Source organism: Lissotriton helveticus, chromosome 7 (assembly GCF_964261635.1).
Source record: "Lissotriton helveticus chromosome 7, aLisHel1.1, whole genome shotgun sequence".
Classification (NCBI taxonomy): domain Eukaryota; kingdom Metazoa; phylum Chordata; class Amphibia; order Caudata; family Salamandridae; genus Lissotriton; species Lissotriton helveticus.
Window position 1 is genome coordinate 119288167 of NC_136068.1, and position 19312 is coordinate 119307478.

Genomic DNA, 19312 nt, shown 5'->3' on the forward strand with positions numbered 1-19312 from the left:
CGGGAAGAAGCTCGCAAAGGGGAAGGGTCCCGCACCCCGTGCCCGGCTCCCATGCGGGCGTTTGAGGGGGGAGACAGTTGTAGCTCGGGAGATTTTTAGTGCGGAGGAGGTGGCCGCACTAGTCTTTCACGTCCAGCGCCGCCTCCCCAAGACCATCATGGGAGGCGGCAGGATCGCTACCGGCTACGGGATCCGGGAGCGCCGGAAGCGGTGGGAGAAGGTGTGCCGGGCCATGTTTGAACACTCTGGGGTCCGGCGCACCTATAACCAGGCCACCCACCGCTGGACGGATCTCATGGACCGGGAACGCGACTTACTGGACGTGCTCGGCGTAGAGATCCCCGGGCTTGTTGAGTAGTAGTAGCTATTTCTATCTATTTCATCACTACTCTGTTTTATCCCGCTCTGTGTGTTATTATATTGCAAATTTTTGTTTTTTACCAAGAGCAATAATGCTGCCGATTACATTGTAGGTAAATTATATTTCAAAATCTTCTATGCATTTCAGGTGCACTGCTCTCCTTCTCAGTAACCTTGCTACTATGCTTATTTGTTTTCTATTTTGTGTTCATTTCATTGGCCTGAGAAATTATGTATGAGTGTAGTGTAAAGAACTGCGTAATGCTAGATACTAAGGGTCAGATTTTCAATTACCGGCGCATCCCTGCAAAGTAGCAGGGATGCGCCAGTAATTGTGCGCCATGCCACCACCACCCATGGTGCGCCGTATTTACAATGTGGCGCACCATGGGCCCAAAACATCACAGAAGCCTTACGCATCTGTGCCGTAAAGGCGGCGCATTGCTGGAGTTGCGTGCCAACGATGGCGCAGCTCCAGCAATGCTCTGGGGTACCCTATCTCCCCAATGCTGCATCAAGCCGTACGTCGGCTTCAAGCAGGCGCAGGGTTTGAGTCACGCATCATTGTCCTAAAAGTGACTGATTGACATCTTGTAGATTTCCCTCAGCCACTTTTAGGATTCGTTCCTGCGCAGGAACGCCCTCCTTTGCGCCGGAACGCCCCCTGATGGCGCAGGGCTTTACAACATGATGCATCTCCCATATGCGTCACTTTGTCAATATACGCCGCACCATGGCGCCTCTTTTGTTCTGCCGCTGCGTCACAAAAGTCACGCAACAATGGAGCAAAAGAGCCGCAAGGGGCTTCTAAATCAGCCCCTACAGACTCAAGTCCAGTCCTTCCTTTAGACACATGGCTATAAGAAGAAATAGTGGTGGTGGTCGGTGGATTGATAGTTTGAGTATTCACTGATCTGCAAGCACGATGGACTTTGTCTGTCACTTTGCGTGCTGCGGACTGCTGCCTGCCAGGCCTAGGCAAAACTTTTTAGTAGTTGGTTTACTGAGTTACATAGGAACTTTCCAAGTCAACGGTCCGCAAATCAAGCAATGCTAATAACGTAGTAAACCACATGAGATCGGTCAATATATCCCGTGGAATAGTTGTCTATTTGCTATTTCGCCAAAATATTTTGTTATTGTTCTTTTGAAATGTTTGATTTGGTTGACAAATATCATCCATGTTTTCTGGTCTTTCTTTCTTTCATGTTGTACATCAGCTCCCCCCAGGGGCAAGAGGACACAGGAGGAGGAGGAGGGTGCTGTTCAGGATGCAGGCCAGGATCGGGCAGGCGAGGGCTCCTTTGCTGGCCCCAGTAAGTTTTAATTTTAATATAGAGTACCTATTTTTTCCTAGCGTTCCTCATTCGATTTTTTCTAAATCGTCTTTGATCTTCTTGTAGACTGGATCTAAATTCTTATCCTGCCTCGACTATGACTCCCTGTGGTATTACTAGATTATTCTTATTAGTCTGTCTGTGTAGCTAACTAAGATTGCACATTTGGCAATTCCATTGGACTCCCATTCTAGTCAGCAATAGCTCTGAGTGCAGTCCTCTGGGATTGTCCATAATGTCTTTTCAAGTCTTCTAAATGTTTATGCTTTGACAATTGCCAACAATAAAAAGGTGAATGACCACCAAGAAAGAATAAGATACTACTTTACTTTGGGTTTGGATAGTAGGACAATCCATTCTACTACTGTTGCAGGGACAAATCTGCACAAACAGAACTATGGACACTAAATAATGCATTGCTTAGCTTATCAATTATAATAGGTGCTATTAGACTTTCCACATACCTCATTGATAACAGACTTTGTAGTTGAACCCCCAATCTCCATACTGACTAGATAGTGTGGCAGAGTCATTTAGCTCCCAAAGTCACCGATGATTGATCCCCAATGATGATTAGATTATCCAACGCAGGACAAGAGTACGGAGTCAGAGTCAAGAAGTGTCAGAGGCACAGACTCATGCTTGCAAAAATTCCAAAACCTTTAGCTCATCCACTCTAGTCTGGAGGACCAAAAACCACAGAGTCTATTTAAGTTTAAAAGCTTTATTAAAAGTAAACACATTTATTAAAATCAACTTTGTCATAAAACTAAACGTTTAACTGGAAATGGAAAAGTGCTTAGTGCTGACGATTAATTGGACACATTTCTTGTGGTCGAGCCGAGCTCTGACCTGGTTTGAACTTGATCCTGCTCGTGTTCTTAGAAGTCAAGCTTCTGTCTGTTAGGAGAAAAAGTGGTGCGTGTTAAAAATAAAAAGCAAGCATTCATCAGTTGTGCCAAAAAGTGCAGCAAGACAACAGCCTTCCCTGGAAAAAGGGACATTTTTACTTTAGAGTAGACAGTCACAAATTATTACATTGTATTCTGTTTTTTTCACATTTCTTTATTCCTCCTAGATCAAATATTATATAGTAGTGAGTGGTGTATTCTAACATTCTTAAATGTACTTTGTAGGTGGAACATCTGGTGGCGGGGCCAGCGCGGAGGTGGTGGTATTGGACGAGGGGACCAACTCTGGGGAGGAGGCGGTGCAAGTGCCGGACGTGCCTGTGAGGGTTCACACGGTGGTGGCGGGCAGGGGTAAGCTATATATTCCTTACTTACTGAGATTGAAGACTGCATAGTGTGCTTTCTGCACGGGTGTATTATAAATCAACCAGGTAGTAGCCTCCTCTAAATGTACTTCGACTTAGCTGTGAAGTTTTTGGCGATAAGAATCCCAATAAGATCTGAGATGAACTTGATGGATGGGATGAACGAAAAGCGAAAGAAGGGTGTAAGTAAGTGTGGAAGGATGAGAAATTTAATGATGACTGGCAAAGAAGAAAGATATGTGTTTGCTTGGTCCCCGAGGTGGCTGGGAAGGAAAGAATATGGTATGGTGCATGGCTGGGTGAATGATGAAGCAAGGATGGGTGGAAGGAGAACAGCCTGGGTGGGTGAAACAGAAACTGTATGTGTGCATATACTTTGAATGTATGGATGCCTGGATCATGGTATTATCTGACTCTTAGATAGCATATGTGTATCTAGAGAGAGTAGACGGTCACTGGATGAACTAAGTGTTACTTTGAAGAGCATGTGATGTAACACCGCACCCGCACGTCCGTTCCAGTGTAGGAAAGGCAAGGAAAAGAAGTTGTAATTTTGTCCAAATACTATAGTAGCAGTAGTTTGTATTGCAACTGCAAGCACAGCATATATCCGGTTATTACGGTGGACACTCCCTACCTCTCTTAATACCTTTAGTTTAGTAGTAGTACGTCATTCATGTGTGGGTGTATCACACTGTTCACTCAATAATAAGCAAAGCACCTAAAGTCATCCCATATGTCATCAAATACATCCCATGTGAAGTGATAGATAATCAGATTATTTAGCTTCTTCATTTTCCTTTTCTAGTACTCATTTGCACTGTAGGGTGAAAGCTAAATTAATTAAGCAGTAGCCCTTTTAACAGAGTAATCTCAGTGCCACCCGTAACAGAAAAGTAAGAGCTTCACCACCTGCATGTACTGGACCGGTACAGTAACGCAAGTCTGTCTCACTCATCATGGTGTTCGTCTGTTTTTCTCGGGTGCAAGTTCACTGCGCTGGCATTATTCCGGCTTGCATAAGATAACGTACCAATTTTCCTAAACAAGAGAGAAGAAGAAGAATAAGACTGGTGTACTGTCATAGTCGACTGTAATGGAACTCCATAGTGCTCGTAGAATTTGTTCCTTAAACTCCCACTAATGTTAGAGCAAGGATGAAGAAGTGGGAGGTTAGATAGATACTGTCCTCAATAGTTAGGTACTGTGCTTTCAATTTGCTACTTGTACTGTGACACAACTTTCTGCTCAATCATTTTGTGTTAATCTTAAGGAGCATTGGTTACAGACTATGTCTTTCTTTCTTCATATAGTTGCTCCTTCCAAATCAACCAGAAGACCATCAAGGAGGGAGCTGACTCAAATGGCCCGGCAACGGAGGCTGGATGCCACTGTCGCCGAATATCGGCGGCTGGTGGCCCTGGAGGAGGAGGAGACGCAGTCTACCGGTACAACAACAACATCCACTGGGACAGCTGCATCCTCCTCCGTGCCCCCACGGGCTGCCAGCCAGCGCAGTGCTCCAGCGGTACGGAGCAGGCTACCAAAGCCAACCGCCACCGCCGAGCAGCAAAGACATCAGCTGCCCCCCACAGGAGTTGCAAGGCACGCCAGCGCCGCTTATCCCTCAGAGTGTCCTACCTGGAGCAGGAGGTCTTAACCTATAAGAACTTGGTGGAGGGCCTCCGCTTCGACCATGCCACCCTCCGCAAGGAGTATGATGCCCTGGCCGCTAAAGTCAACAGCACCCTCCCGTAGTGTAGTGTCCCTTGCCCCTTTTTTAGAGACTTTTGGGGGGTGGGAATTGGGAGTTGGGTTGTTTTTGGGACTTTTGAAGGACAATCGTTGGGGTTAGGGAGGGTCTTGCGGGAGATTATTTTGTTAGGGCTACAAAAATATACTTTTTGGAACTTTATCTGACCATACCTGTTTTTTACTGCTTTTGAGTCTGGTGGGTGGGGGTTTAACAGTAAGTTTGTTTTCCTGAAGAGTCCTAGGACTTTAGTAGTACTACCGTCAATCTCTCGTCTATTCCTAATACTCCATTATACTACCTCCCACCAAACGCTTATCTTACCTGTAATTTGTGTTTGAAAGTAGGGCTAGGCCCAGGGCTGGCTCCACGGGAAATGGCGATTAAGGTTGGCAATCCTGGGCGGATGAAATGTCCTCATTGCGGTGGTACTAGTGGTGTGACACAGTGCAGTTGCATGCCTATAGAAAAAAAGAAAATGAAACCTTGTTTGTCCTTACTGTAGCATTACAACGGTATGATAGAGAATATAGCAGGTGACAGTACACTAGAACAGTGCCACACAGAGCCTAACAAATGGTAAAGTATTGAAAGTATAACTAGTACTTGCGTTGAATTTCTTTGACATTGGCTACTATTACAAGAAATAGTACTGAAGCTGAGTAAGTCTAGACTATATCCTCGGATTCCTTCACCAGCCTGTTGCTATGACCTTATCCTCCCCAGCAAGTGTGTGGAATTATTGATGTCATTTAGTCACACATCAAGCAAAACCACACAGCCCGGGGGAAGAGGGTTAGGGTTTGGAAAATGGATGGGAATGAGGGTTTCTTTTTGGGTAGGTTTTGTTGAGAGAAAAAAAAAAGCACAGCATGGACAAACAATAATTCAAGATAAAGAAATCTTTGGGTACAAAGCTAACCATAAATCTTTTAAGTGACATAAAGGAAGTGCATGCCCTACTGCATGCATTGTTACTGAAAAGTAAGTAGTACTAGAATGCGACAGTACAGGGCTGCAGCGTTTTCACTTGCCTATCTCTGCACTCAGAGAAACACTTCTTACATTAAATTAGGTTTAAAATTAGCTGAAGTAAAACCTATAGAATGGCTGTAGGGATCAATTTAGAAGCAGAGAGAGATCCAAGAAATGTAGTCACACTCATAGAAGAAAACAATGGATACTGTATCTGTATGTTGTTGTAGTTGTCCTGTTGAATTTGGTAGTTGCATGCAGCAAACAATTCCTCTTATTAGCGGCACTCCTCCATTCCAGCTGACGCTTCGTCCATCAATGTTGGTGACCAGAAGACACCCTGTCCACTGCCTGCCTGATGGATGCTGAATTGCGGCTCGCTAATGTGAAGCCTGACTCCATCCTTTTTTCCCCATTGCACAGACTGAAACCCGGCCTGTAATTATTGAACGAAAAATAGGAAGTGCTATTACAACACCACTGATAAATAAATATAAGGTATGTACGCTGTGTAGTGCAAAAAGTCACACTTTGATTTTCCTAATAGACAGTACAATATTTTTTAAAGTGCGTACTGTGTCTGAGTCACCTTTTGAAGGATAAATAAGTATGGGCAAATTAATTTATCGGATCTTTCCCCTCAAGCTAGGTGTACTGTAAACTGTGTTTTAGAACAAAATTAGACCTTCCCAGCAGTGCTCCCACCCAGACCCTTACTAAAGCCAGTCGCAAAAATGTAGAAGACCCCCAATCAGATCTCCAAAAACAAGGCCTAGCAGAAAACTGGTGACAAAACGTACTTTGAAAGTAAAAGTAGGCCCAAATACCCCCTTACCCACCGTGGATTGTATTTCCAAACCACTTGCAAGCAAGCAAAAGTATCCATAGCCAGCATCGCTCCAAGACTCGAAAACCCCCCCACCCAAACACATGCAATAGAAATACTGCTAACCCTAACGAGCCCTAAGTTAAGAATAGTGGCAAAGGCTTTCTTTAACTATGCCAAATCCCCCCTTTCCCACCATACTACTGCTTTTGAGTCTGGTGGGTGGTGGTTTAACAGTAAGTTTGTTTTCCTGAAACTTAAGTCTGTGTCATTTTCTTCCTTTAAGTGTAAATGGCTAAATGTTTTCAATACTAAGTGCCTCTCACAGAGTAAGTGATCCCCCCTTTCCCACCATGGATTTTCTGCAAATCTCTTGCAACAAAAATTACACATTCCCACGAGTGCTCTAAAACCCCAGAACTCAGTTGCAAAAATCAAGAACACCCCGAAACACATGCAATCCTGCTGCTAGGGCTAACCCTAACGAACCCTAAGTTACAAAAAGTGCCAAAACCTTTTTCCTCATGGATGTTGTTTAAACCAGTTTTATCCGGTATTAGACCTTCCCAGCAATGGCCCCAGAGCCGTCAACCCAGGCGAAAACAAGTAGAAGACCCCCAAACAGCCAAAAAGCAAAAGTACAAAAATGTGGACTTAGTCACTTTTCTGAAAATGTGCAAAATCACTCAGCGCGCGCTCTGCAGCTAGGCCCTAACTCCCCTCTGCCTCCATGGATTTCCTTCAAACCTCTTGCTATCTAAACTATCCATACCCAGTAGTGCTCCCAGACCCTGAAACCCACCCACAAACACCAGGAAGCCCCCCAAACAGGCCCCCAAAAACGCTACATTGAGCGAAAAGTCAGAAAAGGCAAAACCTTTTTCCTCATGGATGTTGTTTAAACCAGTTTTATCTGGTATTAGACCTTCCCAGCAATGGCCCCAGAGCCGTCAACCCAGGCGAAAACAAGTAGAAGATCCCAAACAGCCAAAAAGCAAAAGTACAGGTGATTAAAGTTTTAATTATATTAACTTGTGCAAAACAAAGAAAGACAGAAACACAGGAATAAAAGTCAATAAGTACGAAAAAGAAAATGTCTGAATTCATTGGCTCATTTTCAGGCCTCGGTGTCAGGGAAGAAGAGTTCGTCCTCACACTCTGCGAAATCAGGCAGGAGTAGGTCAGTGTCACCTAACACAGAAGAAATTCCCTCATCTGAGTTGCTGTCCTCCTCGTCTTCTTCCGTCGTGCGATCTGGTACTTTGAAATCTGGTGGTATGAGGTGCTCATTCATCTTGATCATTGTCAATATCTCCACATTTTTGGGCGAGAGGCGGGTACGTTTGCAAGTTACAATGTCACCAGCAGCACTGAAAACACGTTCAGAAGACACGCTTGCGAGTGGGCAAGACACGTAATGTATAGCCAGGCGGGAGATCTCTGGCCACAATTCTTTTTTCCCATGCCAATACGCCAATGGGTCAGCATTAACATAGACCTCTGTTGAGTCATTCAGATAGTCCTGCACCATCGACTCAAAGTTCTCCACGTTTCCTCCACTTTGCTGAATTTTCGCTCGGACCTTTTCAGAACCATAACCAATCTCAGCTAGCCAATCCTCTTCATCACCCGATATTTCTGTTGTGTCTGGTGCAGATGATGCGGTTGCCGGTGTCTTTAACGGCTGAGAGGTCACTTCTGCCACAGCCACAGGTGCAGAAGTGGAGTCTTCTGACTGGGGATGGCCTGCTGATGCTGATGTACTGCCTTTTCCTTCAATTTGCTTCCGTTCTCTTTGAAACCTGATGGCTGACCAGGCTACCCAACGTTTGTACTTTGTAACATCTTCATCACTAAAAGGAAATAATGCAGAGCCTGCCAGCGCCTTTTTGTAGCGTGGATGCAGAATAGTAGCACAAATGTAATGCTGTTCTGAGTGGATCTTTTGAAGACGTTCATCGCCAAGTAGGCGCTCTAATAATTTCTCCGCCAAAACAAAAGCTTCTTGCTTTTCTTCATCGTTTTGAAACTTTGAAGACACCGCCTTCAGTTTGTGCTCCAGCATGCGCAACAATGGGATAGCTTTTCCCAAATTACAGTCCTCCCTGCTGACTGCATGCGTGAAGAACTCAAAAGGACGAAGCATGTCTGTCAGGCTTTTAACTAGCTCCCATTGCGCCGCATTTAACCTCAGGTCCTCCTTCACAGCTGTACCCATTGTTAAGAAATACTGATCGAGTACCGTAAACTGCTCATACAGACGCTCAAGCATGTAGAAGGTTGAGTTCCAACGTGTTGGCACCTCCTGGATGAGTGCTTTCACTGGCATTCGACGTTCATGTAGCAGGCTCCTCAGATGCTTCCGGGCCTTAAAAGAGTGGCTGAAATGGTTGCACATTTTTCGGCAGGTGACCACTAACTGGCATGCTGGACTTTCTTTATCCAAGAATTTTTTAACAACCAGGTTTATACAGTGCGCCAAACACGGCACTCTGAAATAGTCACCCAGTTCCATGGCCTTAACTACATTGGCGCCATTATCCGTGGAAACATAACCAATGCCGTGTCTTTTTGGAGACAGCCAGTGAAAGACCTTTGTGTTGAACTCATTCAAAATGTTTTGTGCTGTATGACGTTTCTCCAAGCCAAACATGGCTAGTGTTGCATGTTTCCGAGCAGCTTTAAAAACTTGGTCCAGGTCAGCACCTGCGTTTAGCTTTGCTTTAACCCCTGAAAAAGACACCCAGTGTGCAGTGATGCACATGTAATCAGTGCCTGCGCCACTGGTCCACATGTCTGTTGTGAGATGTATAGTGTGAACAGCACTCTTCTGCAAAGCTGCCCCAATCACCTCCAGCACATCTTCATGTAGTGCTGGAACCGCAACTCGGGCAAAATAGTACCGGCTAGGAACCTTCCATTTAGGGCAGAGAGCTGCCACTAATTCGAGAAAACCAACCCCTTCTACAAAAGAAAAAGGTAGAAGATCCAGCGCTAGCATTTTAGCCAGCTTAGTGTTATACAGACGCACCATTGGGTGGTTGCGGTCATATGGCGTGTCTGAAAAAAACATTGTTTTAATGTTGCCCTGGACCATTTTACGGGATGATGATGATGACTTCTTCGACCCAGTTACGCTCGCTGATGAACTTTTTCGCATTGGTGTCTCACTCTGTCCCACACTCTTAGTGTGGCTCCCAGGGGTACTGGGTGTAAGCGAAGTGTGTGACACTTCTTCCTCCTCGTCATCATCAGATGGAACATCAACGTTTTCTCGACTTGTAATTCGGGCTTCCTTGATCTGCTTTAGGTGCGCCAACCATTGGACAGTGTGCTGTCTCTTAAGATGACCTCTCTGGCCTCCAGTCCCATAGTTGGTACCAAGCTTACCACGACTAACTGCAACCTTACAAATGCTACAAATGGCTAAGTTTTCACTTTTTGTGCAAACACTAAAGAAGTCCCAAACTGCGGACTTGAAATGTCTGTGGGGGCCGGAGGAGGCGATACTGGTGGTGGTCGTGCTGCTAATGCCAGATGAAGTGGAGGATGTGTATTGCTGAACTTTACTACGTTGTGCACTTTCACCACCACTAATTGAGGTCGAGGTGGATGGAGGTCCCTTCTGGCGAGTAAGAAATATGGAAGCGGTAGGTTGTGGTGTACTAGTTACCATCAATGATTGTGGTGTTCCCATTGCCTCCTCGTCGACTTCATCATCACGCTCAGCAGCTTGTCGGGCTAGGGTCAAAATGTCTGTTTGCTGCATGCCCGCTGGGGCTTCAGTGACGTTAGTGATGATGACTGCGTCGTCGTCGTGAGAGTCTTCAGCAGCAGGAGTATACGCCACTTCTTGTTGAGCGTCATCACACCCCATAACTATGAGAGTTTCGACGACCTTCCTTTTACGCTTAGCTACCTTTGTCAGATCATGGTGTGCCTCCTCAACCTCACTGTCAGACGGCAGGGGTGCTGGTTCCCAAGTAAGATCCATATCATCAGAAGGAGGTGGGCTTGAAGAAGATGTAGACACCAACACCCTTGATCTTTTCCTTGCTGGGGATGTGGAAGACAATGAATGATCATCAGGAGGAGTGGCTTCCTCGATTGATACCTCGGCTTGATTGTCGATTTCCAGATGTGCCCCTACTTCTGGAGGAACAACTATTGTGGCCACTTGTTGTGCCCCTCCATGCGCCTCTGATTGCTCCTCTCCTTGCGCCGCCTCTCCTACCACATGTACTTGGGCTTGTACTTGCACATGTGATTGTTGTTGTGGCTGAGGTTGTTCAACACTCGTCAGATGATGTGTTGATTGAGGGACATTGCTGCTACTTTCTTGCGATGAGCCAACATCACTGGTCGATGGTGATTGAACAACTATACTGGCTGCCTCTGCAGCACTCAAGGGCTTGGACCTAAGTTGGCGTGGTGGTGGTGGCACTGAGCCCAATGGAGCGGAGGTGCTGCTCCCAGCTTGGTCCCCAGCAGACCCCGCTGCTGCAGCAGGCGTACTTTTTTTCCCCCAAAAATGTGGCGGTCGTCATCACACCAGTCTCCTTGGTAAGTGGCGCCACTTGCTTCTTCTGCTCCTTACTGGCAACTTTCTTGCTAGAGGAGCTACGGGCAACTTTTTTTTGGGCCATCTTCTTCAGATGTCACTCTGAACAGCAGGCCGCAGTTGCACAAGTTGCAGAGTTGTCTGTGGCCACACGTGACGTTCTGCTGCACACACCGCAGCAGGACTTATTCCTGGCACTGGTGGTTCTCTTGTGCACCTACAAGCAATGGAAGACAGAGGAACATCAGTTATACACCCCAAACAGTCGAAAAAACACACAAAAATCAGCACAATCCCAGCCCATCCATGGCCTCAATGGTGTTTAAATTCAAGAAGACACCCCACAGAAAGACTAGGCTCATGCATCACTCACTACCCCTGGGCAAAAGGCCCCACCAGCAGCCCCAAAAAAACGACAAAAAACACAAAATTCTGCACAATCCCAGGCCATCCATGGCCTCAATGATGTTTAAATTCAAGAAGACACCCCACAGAAAGACTAGGCCCATGCACCACTCACTACCCCTGGGCATAATGGATGAAAGCTAGGCAAAATAAGTGCAGGCCTCAGACACTGCCTCTCTTCAAAATGGCCCCTTGCACCCCAAGCACATGTTGCCTGTACCAGCACTCAAGATGGCCACCACCACCACCCACATGGCCAGTCCACATCAACAGTACACCCCAAAAAGAAACGAAAAAAACACACAAAAATCACCACAATCCAATGCCATCCAGGATGTTTACATTAAAGAGAGTGAGACCTCACAGGCAGACTCAGTCCATGCACCACTACCCCTGGGCAAAAGGCCCCACCAGCAGCCCCAAAAAAACGACAAAAAACACAAAATTCAGCACAATCCCAGCCCATCCATGGCCTCAATGGTGTTTAAATTCAAGAAGACACCCCACAGAAAGACTAGGCCCATGCACCACTCACTACCCCTGGGCATAAAGGATGAAAGCTAGGCAAAATAAGTGCAGGCCTCAGACACTGCCTCTCTTCAAAATGGCCCCTTGCACCCCAAGCACATGTTGCCTGTACCAGCACTCAAGATGGCCACCACCACACCCACATGGCCAGTCCACATCAACAGTACACCCCAAAAAGAAACGAAAAAAATACACAAAAATCACCACAATCCAATGCCATCCAGGACGTTTACATTAAAGAGAGTGAGACCCCACAGGCAGACTCAGTCCATGCACCACTACCCCTGGGCAAAAGGCCCCACCAGCAGCCCCAAAACAACGACAAAAAACACCAAATTCAGCACAATCCCAGCCCATCCATGGCCTCAATGATGTTTAAATTCAAGAAGACACCCCACAGAAAGACTAGGCCCATGCACCACTCACTACCCCTGGGCAAAAGGCCCCACCAGCAGCCCCAAAAAAACGACAAAAAACACAAAATTCAGCACAATCCCAGCCCATCCATGGCCTCAATGGTGTTTAAATTCAAGAAGACACCCCACAGAAAGACTAGGCCCATGCACCACTCACTACCCCTGGGCATAATGGATGAAAGCTAGGCAAAATAAGTGCAGGCCTCAGACACTGCCTCTCTTCAAAATGGCCCCTTGCACCCCAAGCACATGTTGCCTGTACCAGCACTCAAGATGGCCACCACCACCACCCACATGGCCAGTCCAAATCAACAGTAGCACCCCAAAAAAAACGAAAAACACACAAAAATCACCACAATCCAATGCCATCCAGGATGTTTACATTAAAGAGAGTGAGACCCCATAGGCAGACTCAGTCCATGCACCACTCACTACCCCTGGGCAAAAGGCCCCAACAGCAGCCCCAAAACATCGACAAAAAACACAAAATTAAGCAGCACAATCCCAGCCCATCCATGGCCTCAATGATGTTTAAATTCAACAAAACAGTTGTATCATGCACCCATAACCAACCCTGGTCCTACTGGATACTGTGGCTACCCACAATATATTTTATTTAATGTTCTGAAAAAGTTCCAAAATTGTAGTTGCAGCAACTGTAATGCCCCAAACAAACTTACTTGTGAAAGTTGATTTCTAATCCAAAAGTGATCCAAAGAAAGTCAAAAAGGCCTCAAATCCAAATATCCAGCAGCACCCACAAAAAGTAATCCTTCCAGGTCAAGGTCCCAATGAAAGTGACCAGCACATGAAGAAAGCACTGGGAGGAGCCTGCTGGACAGGAACAGGAAGCTGGAGACTGTGGGGCACTTCCTTCCTCCCCCCCCCTAAAAATGGACTGCTTGCAAAAAAAAGTGCAGGCAAATGTCAACCTGAGGAGTGATTCTGATAAAAATCATCATTTTCTGAAGGTTTATGCTGTTTGCTGGTGGATTTCTTGAGCAGAATTGCAAAATCTCTATTTCGCGAGTGCGAGATTGTTCCTGCCCGCCGCACCTATGTGTTCGCAATTGCAAACTCTCGCGATGCGTGCTGTGCAAGGTAAGGTGGCGAGCCGCGATTACGTATTCGCGGGCGCCAACTCCCGCGGGATCCCGCAGCAAGATCCAAAATGGCGCAGCACTCGCAAAATATCGAGAAAAACAACTCGGCAAACGCTGAATGACAGAAAGTGAACGCCGTGCGACACGCCGCGCGCCGCAATATTGTATCACCAAGCAAAAAAATCCGCCGCGTGCGAATTGACGGATTTTCGGCAAATTCGCTAGAGTTCGCGGATTGCGAATTTACCGAAAATCCGCAAATTCCGCGAGCTGAACGGATTTTACGCCCATGCTTAGAGAGGGCACACAGGGTGCCAGGGGCTACTTCACCACAGGGGGCACAATCATGAGCAATGGGGGTGTGGCTCAATTTTAGGGAGCAAGACCACATTCTACAGGTGACTTAGACCTACGGCCCTTGGCAGTTGGATTGGAGACAGTAAACATTTATCCATACTACACTGCTAAGTTGCAGAAACAGTGGAAATTGTTTTTGGAGGTGAATCGATCGTTGTGGCAGCTCAACATCAAGTACATGCTACAGTTTCCTGCAAAGCTGCACATCACGGATGGGGAGGCTCATATTACTTTGAGTCAGCTGTGACGGTGTGGGACTGTTTATAGTCTAAATGACTCCCCTTGCTGAGTAGCTCTGAGGGCCCCCTGGCTGAGCCCTGGAGATCCAAACAGCAGCGAAGGGGGCAAAGATGTGATCCAGGTTCTACCCCCACTAAATTACAGGCAATGTCTGCAAAGGCTTGTGTGGTGGCAGTAGTTCAACTTAACCAGGTGTTGTTGACTGGCAACAAAGGGGGGACCTATTGCTCACATAATTGTTCCTTAATTGGTGAGGCCTCCTCCTTGGGTGTGGAGCGAGAGGAGGAAAGAAAGCCGGTAGTGACTCTCATGACAGTGGACTTGTTGGGATGAAGTACTGATGAGACACCACGGGCCAATGGCCTATCCCCTTGTTGACTCTGGTTTTGTTTTCCACAGGCAGGCTGGGAACATGCATGTGTTTGGGGGACAACAGACACCAAGGTCATTGGGGGTGGGTAGTTTTAAGCTCAAACCAAAAGGCTGTGGGGTGTGGGTTTTGCTTAGGGGGGGTGTTGGATTGACCAGACAGTGGTGCCTGAGGAGAATGCCAGATGTACAGAAACTAAATGGGCACCACAGGGTTGGATGGGGTAGGGAGTCCACATCCCAGTGATCTGGGTCGGGGTGGCCACTGCTCCCTCTCTGGAATGTGAATGGGTTAGGTAGCAGTCTGAAATGGGGATCATTACGACATTCTTATCCACGCCCTGACCCAAATATTGTGTTGTTGCAGGAGACCCAGCTGGTGGGAAAGAAATGCGGATGTTTCAACAAGGAGAGATACCCCATGGTGGTGTATGCTGCGTTCTGTCTGGGTTCCAAGGGGGTTGGGCTCTTGATGCACAAAACTGTCCCCTTCTACACCACCCAGACCTGGGAAACCCCGGATGATTGTAGGCAAGCCACATCTGGTATTTGGAATGGGCTGACCCTGATGGTTGCGTTGTGGTATCTTCCCCTGGGGTTTGAGACTGAGGGTCCAGTGAGAATGGGGGACTGTTTGGTGGCAGTCCTGGATGCTCTCACTCTTCTGGGGGGGGGCCTCAACTTGGTGGCACAAGGGGATCAAGATAGGATTACTCAGACGGAGCATACGCCCAGATCAGATAGACATTTGGTGACATTCATCTTCTCCCTTGAACTGGCTGGCCTCTGGAGGGTGCAAAATCCTGTGTAGAAGCAGTTCTACTATGCAGCTAATGCCAAGAGATCACTGTCCTTCCTGCTATATCCTGGTTCTGCACCATTAGCTCAGCTGGGGGAGCACTCAATGTTTACCAAGGGTCTTTCGGTTCATGCTCCAAAGCTCACAGAGACAAGGGAGAGGTTGGTGCTGGATTTGAGCCGTGACCCGTGAAAGCTCACAGATTGGGACACCAGGCAATTTTTTTGACCAAGACCTATTTTGTAAAAAACAAGGGATCAGTGGTTTCCTGTGTGGTCTTTTGGGAGGCCTATAGAGTGGCGATTCCTGTGTGGTCTTTTGGGAGGCCTATAGAGTGGCGATTCAGGGTTAGTTGATCTCACATATGTTGTGGAAGAAACAGGACAGAGATAAGGAGTGCAAGGACCTTGAAGCTATATTGGTTCCGAAAGAGGCAGAGTTGGTTTGTGAGCCTACCCTCCAACTTGGCGGTTACCACTGAGCAGATGAGGGGGGCCTATAGATGACTGCAGCAGTGTGAGCCCCTGGCTCACTTTCAGGTGAATCAAGGGAGGGTGTATGAATTTGGTGATTAACCTGGGTAACATCTGGCATGGCTGGTTAAGCAGGAAAAGGGCAGAGGTGGGTCCAGGGAGAGAAAGGGCAGTGGTGGAGTCCCCGGGGGGTATAGCTAATGGATTAGTGGCCCACCTTCGTGAAGTATGTAGGCCGTGTTTTCGAGAGGAGGAGGAGGGGTTGCTTGAGTTTGTCCGTAATCTCCCAACACCTGTTCTTGGGGTCGAGGCTTGGGAGGCTCTGGAGGCGGAGATTGCAGACTCCGAGATTGCAGATGGCCCTTATGAGAGGAGGAGGGTGCCGGGGTCCAATGGCCTGCCCCCAAGTTCTGTATAGGCCTTTGGATGCAGGTGGTGCCTCATTTGGGGAAGTTGTTCCAGGTAGCCAAAGAGGTTGGGGAGCTACTGGAGGATTTGCTGTGGCCTCTAACTGAGCGCATTTACAAGAGGGGAAGCCATGGGAGGACTGCGCTTCCTATTGACCCATTTCTTTGCATAATGTGGAGGTGAAGGTGTTGGCGTGGGTACTGGAGGCTCGTTTGATAAATGTAGTGGAGTTTTCAGTGGCAGCAGCCCGTCATAATCGCAGACAACTATTTCCTTGTCTGGCATGCAGGTGTAGGATTCAGGAACCAGAGGTCCTCCTGTTGTCGGACGTGAAAAGGAGTTTGACCCAGTGGAGTGGTCATACTTGTGGCCTGTCTTGGGGAAGATGAGTTTTGGCCGCTCCTTTATGGGGTGGGTCAAGATGCCATATGACTATGCCGGTAGCTTGGGTGTGGGTGAATGGTGTGTCTTCATAGGAGTTCGAAATCGGGCATGGCATCACACAGTGATGCCAATATCTCCATTGCTATTGCCGGTGGCACTTGAGCCACTTGCGAACTGGGTACGTAGGGATGCTCTAACTCAGGCCCTGAGGTGGGATATGGGATGGGAGAATGCAATATCCTTGTACACAGATGACATCCTTCTATACTTGATGGACCAAGGCCGCTCTCTACCATCCATAATGGAAATCCTGAACAATTTCGAGGTTGATTCAGGCTCCGCATCAACTGGAGCAAATTGATTGCTTTCCCTCTGTCCAACTGGGCTCTACCCGGGATCCCTCCCAGTGCTCTAGTTTTCAGATATTCTAGCATTTATGTGACTACCAATGAGGACTTGTTTCTCCGGGAAAATCTAGAGGAGATTTTGGAGGCTTGCTAGAGAGATGTGGGCATTGGCGCTCCCTGTTATTGCCTTTGCTGGGTAGGGCTCTGCTCTATAACATTATATACTTGTTTATTGGTCCCATCGCCAACCGCCCTAGTAGTGGACTTATGGCAGAGGACAGTGCAGCTCTTGGGCTGGATGGGGAGGCTCGCTTTGACTACGCCTCTGTGGGCATCAAAGATGCTAAGGGAGCTTAGAGGGATCGGGGTGTGGAAATTTAGTTCGTGTACTGAACATTATCTATGCCATCTTGCAGACTCACGTATGAGAATACACGACAGCCATTTTAGGTACCATGGTCTCCCTGTTCACGATCGCCCGTCAGCACATTTCCCTGACCATGCAAGCCTTCCCCGCGCACCCTGGCTTCCTCCGCGCTCACATGCACAAGCCATGAAACCCCCCCATGACTCTGTCTCAGGGAATCACACCCCGCGCCTGACCAACACCTCCTTCCCGTCCATGAATACCCCTCTGTGGATAAACCCTTCCACCACGCTTGATTGTCCACACCAGTCCTTTCCGTCCATGAATACCCCTCCTTTGATGTCCCCTTCCTCTGAGCCTGAACGTCAGCACTGACTGCTGGTCATCCTTTAGCCCGAAGATACAGTTTATTGCCCATTACCGTACGCCCTCGCCTCTCCTGAAAGAGGCCACTATTGATCATGACATCCCCGCCCCCGGAGATTCGATCAGGCGCACACATTCCAAAGAGATCGGCAGAACACTCAGCTGCGTGATAGCCCCTCCTAATCATATGAGGGGAAAGGGTCTCTACTGTTGTCATGTGTTGGAAGGGGTTGGAACTGGGGGGTGTCGGAGATATCGTTCTGATGTCATTCTCATGCTCTACAATGTCCCTGTTGTAATAAAGGACGTTCACATGTCTTAAACCAGTGTATAAAAGACCAGGTCTCAGAGAGGTTGGGAGAGCACCTCGAGACGATACCTCGTTGTCTGATCTGATGTGTTCTACTCCGTCGGAATAAAACTTGTTTCCTGTCTTCCAGTCTCCAGCGCCTGCCTCTTGATTTAGTAACTTCGTATGGTATTAGAGGCGTTCCACGCCGGGCAAATTTAGCTTAGGAAACAACTTCTGAAATTGCCTGACCATTGTAAATTGATCTTTATCAATTGGCGCCCAACGTGGGGCCCATCAGCGACACGTGGATCCAGTGGGAGAGGTCCCGACGACAGAGTGAACGACTGCAACGATCGGAAGAGCTCCTGTCCGATAGACCCTCGTCTGACAGCCGATCATCTGAACTTCACTGATTCCGAGCAGACCTCTCCCGAGTGATCTACGGTCCTGACTGGGAACCACCAGGAGTGCCGCGATAGCAACAGAGAATAGAGGACAATCGGGCGCTGGAAGCGGAAGACGAGAAACTGTCCATGCGGTCCGGGTAAGGTCGTGACACACGACAAATTGCGAAATTGATTGATTGATTGTTTGAAAATACTAGTATTACTTATTGACCGTTTCTGAGAAGTTCTCTATTTGCAAACAAACACAGAATCGCCATACTCTGTTTAGTCTTTGCAGATAGTGAAGGGTAGGCAACGCAAAACTTTAACACGTCGTGCCTATTCTTTTTTTCTCCCCATTGATTGATTGATTGAATCGAGCATTGAATTGTTCGAAGTTGGTTCTCTTAAGGATCTTCTCTGTCTACAAACGGGAATATTCTCTCTCCCTTTGCCGATAGTGAAGGGTAGGTAACGCAAAACTTTAACACGTCGTACCTATTCCACTCCTTCATTGATTGATTGTTTGCCCAAACATTGACTGTTTTGGGAATTGGTTCTTTCTGGAGGTATTCCCTGTTTGCAAATAGCGTAGAATAGAATATTCTGTCCAGTCTTTGCAAATAGTGAAAAGATAGGTAGTGCAGGCTTTTGCCCCCCATTGTAATCCGTCATGCCTATCTTCTCCCCATTGGCTCATAGTTGGGTCAACCCGGACCGCTTATTAGAGATGAACCATCCAGCTCCACTGGAGGGCACCCCTAATAAGGACATGTTTACTAAACAAGGACTAGTCGCTATAGCTTATAGTAAGTTATGGCATAAATATAGAAAAAGGGATCCTAAAAACCAGTGGCCACTGATAGGTTCTTTTGATGAAAATAAAATAAAAACACTAGAAGCAGCTGTAAAAATAAATAAGGTAACGCCCACTATGCTTGTTAGTATTGGCATGTGGCGCAAAGAAGCAGACCATCACAAAAA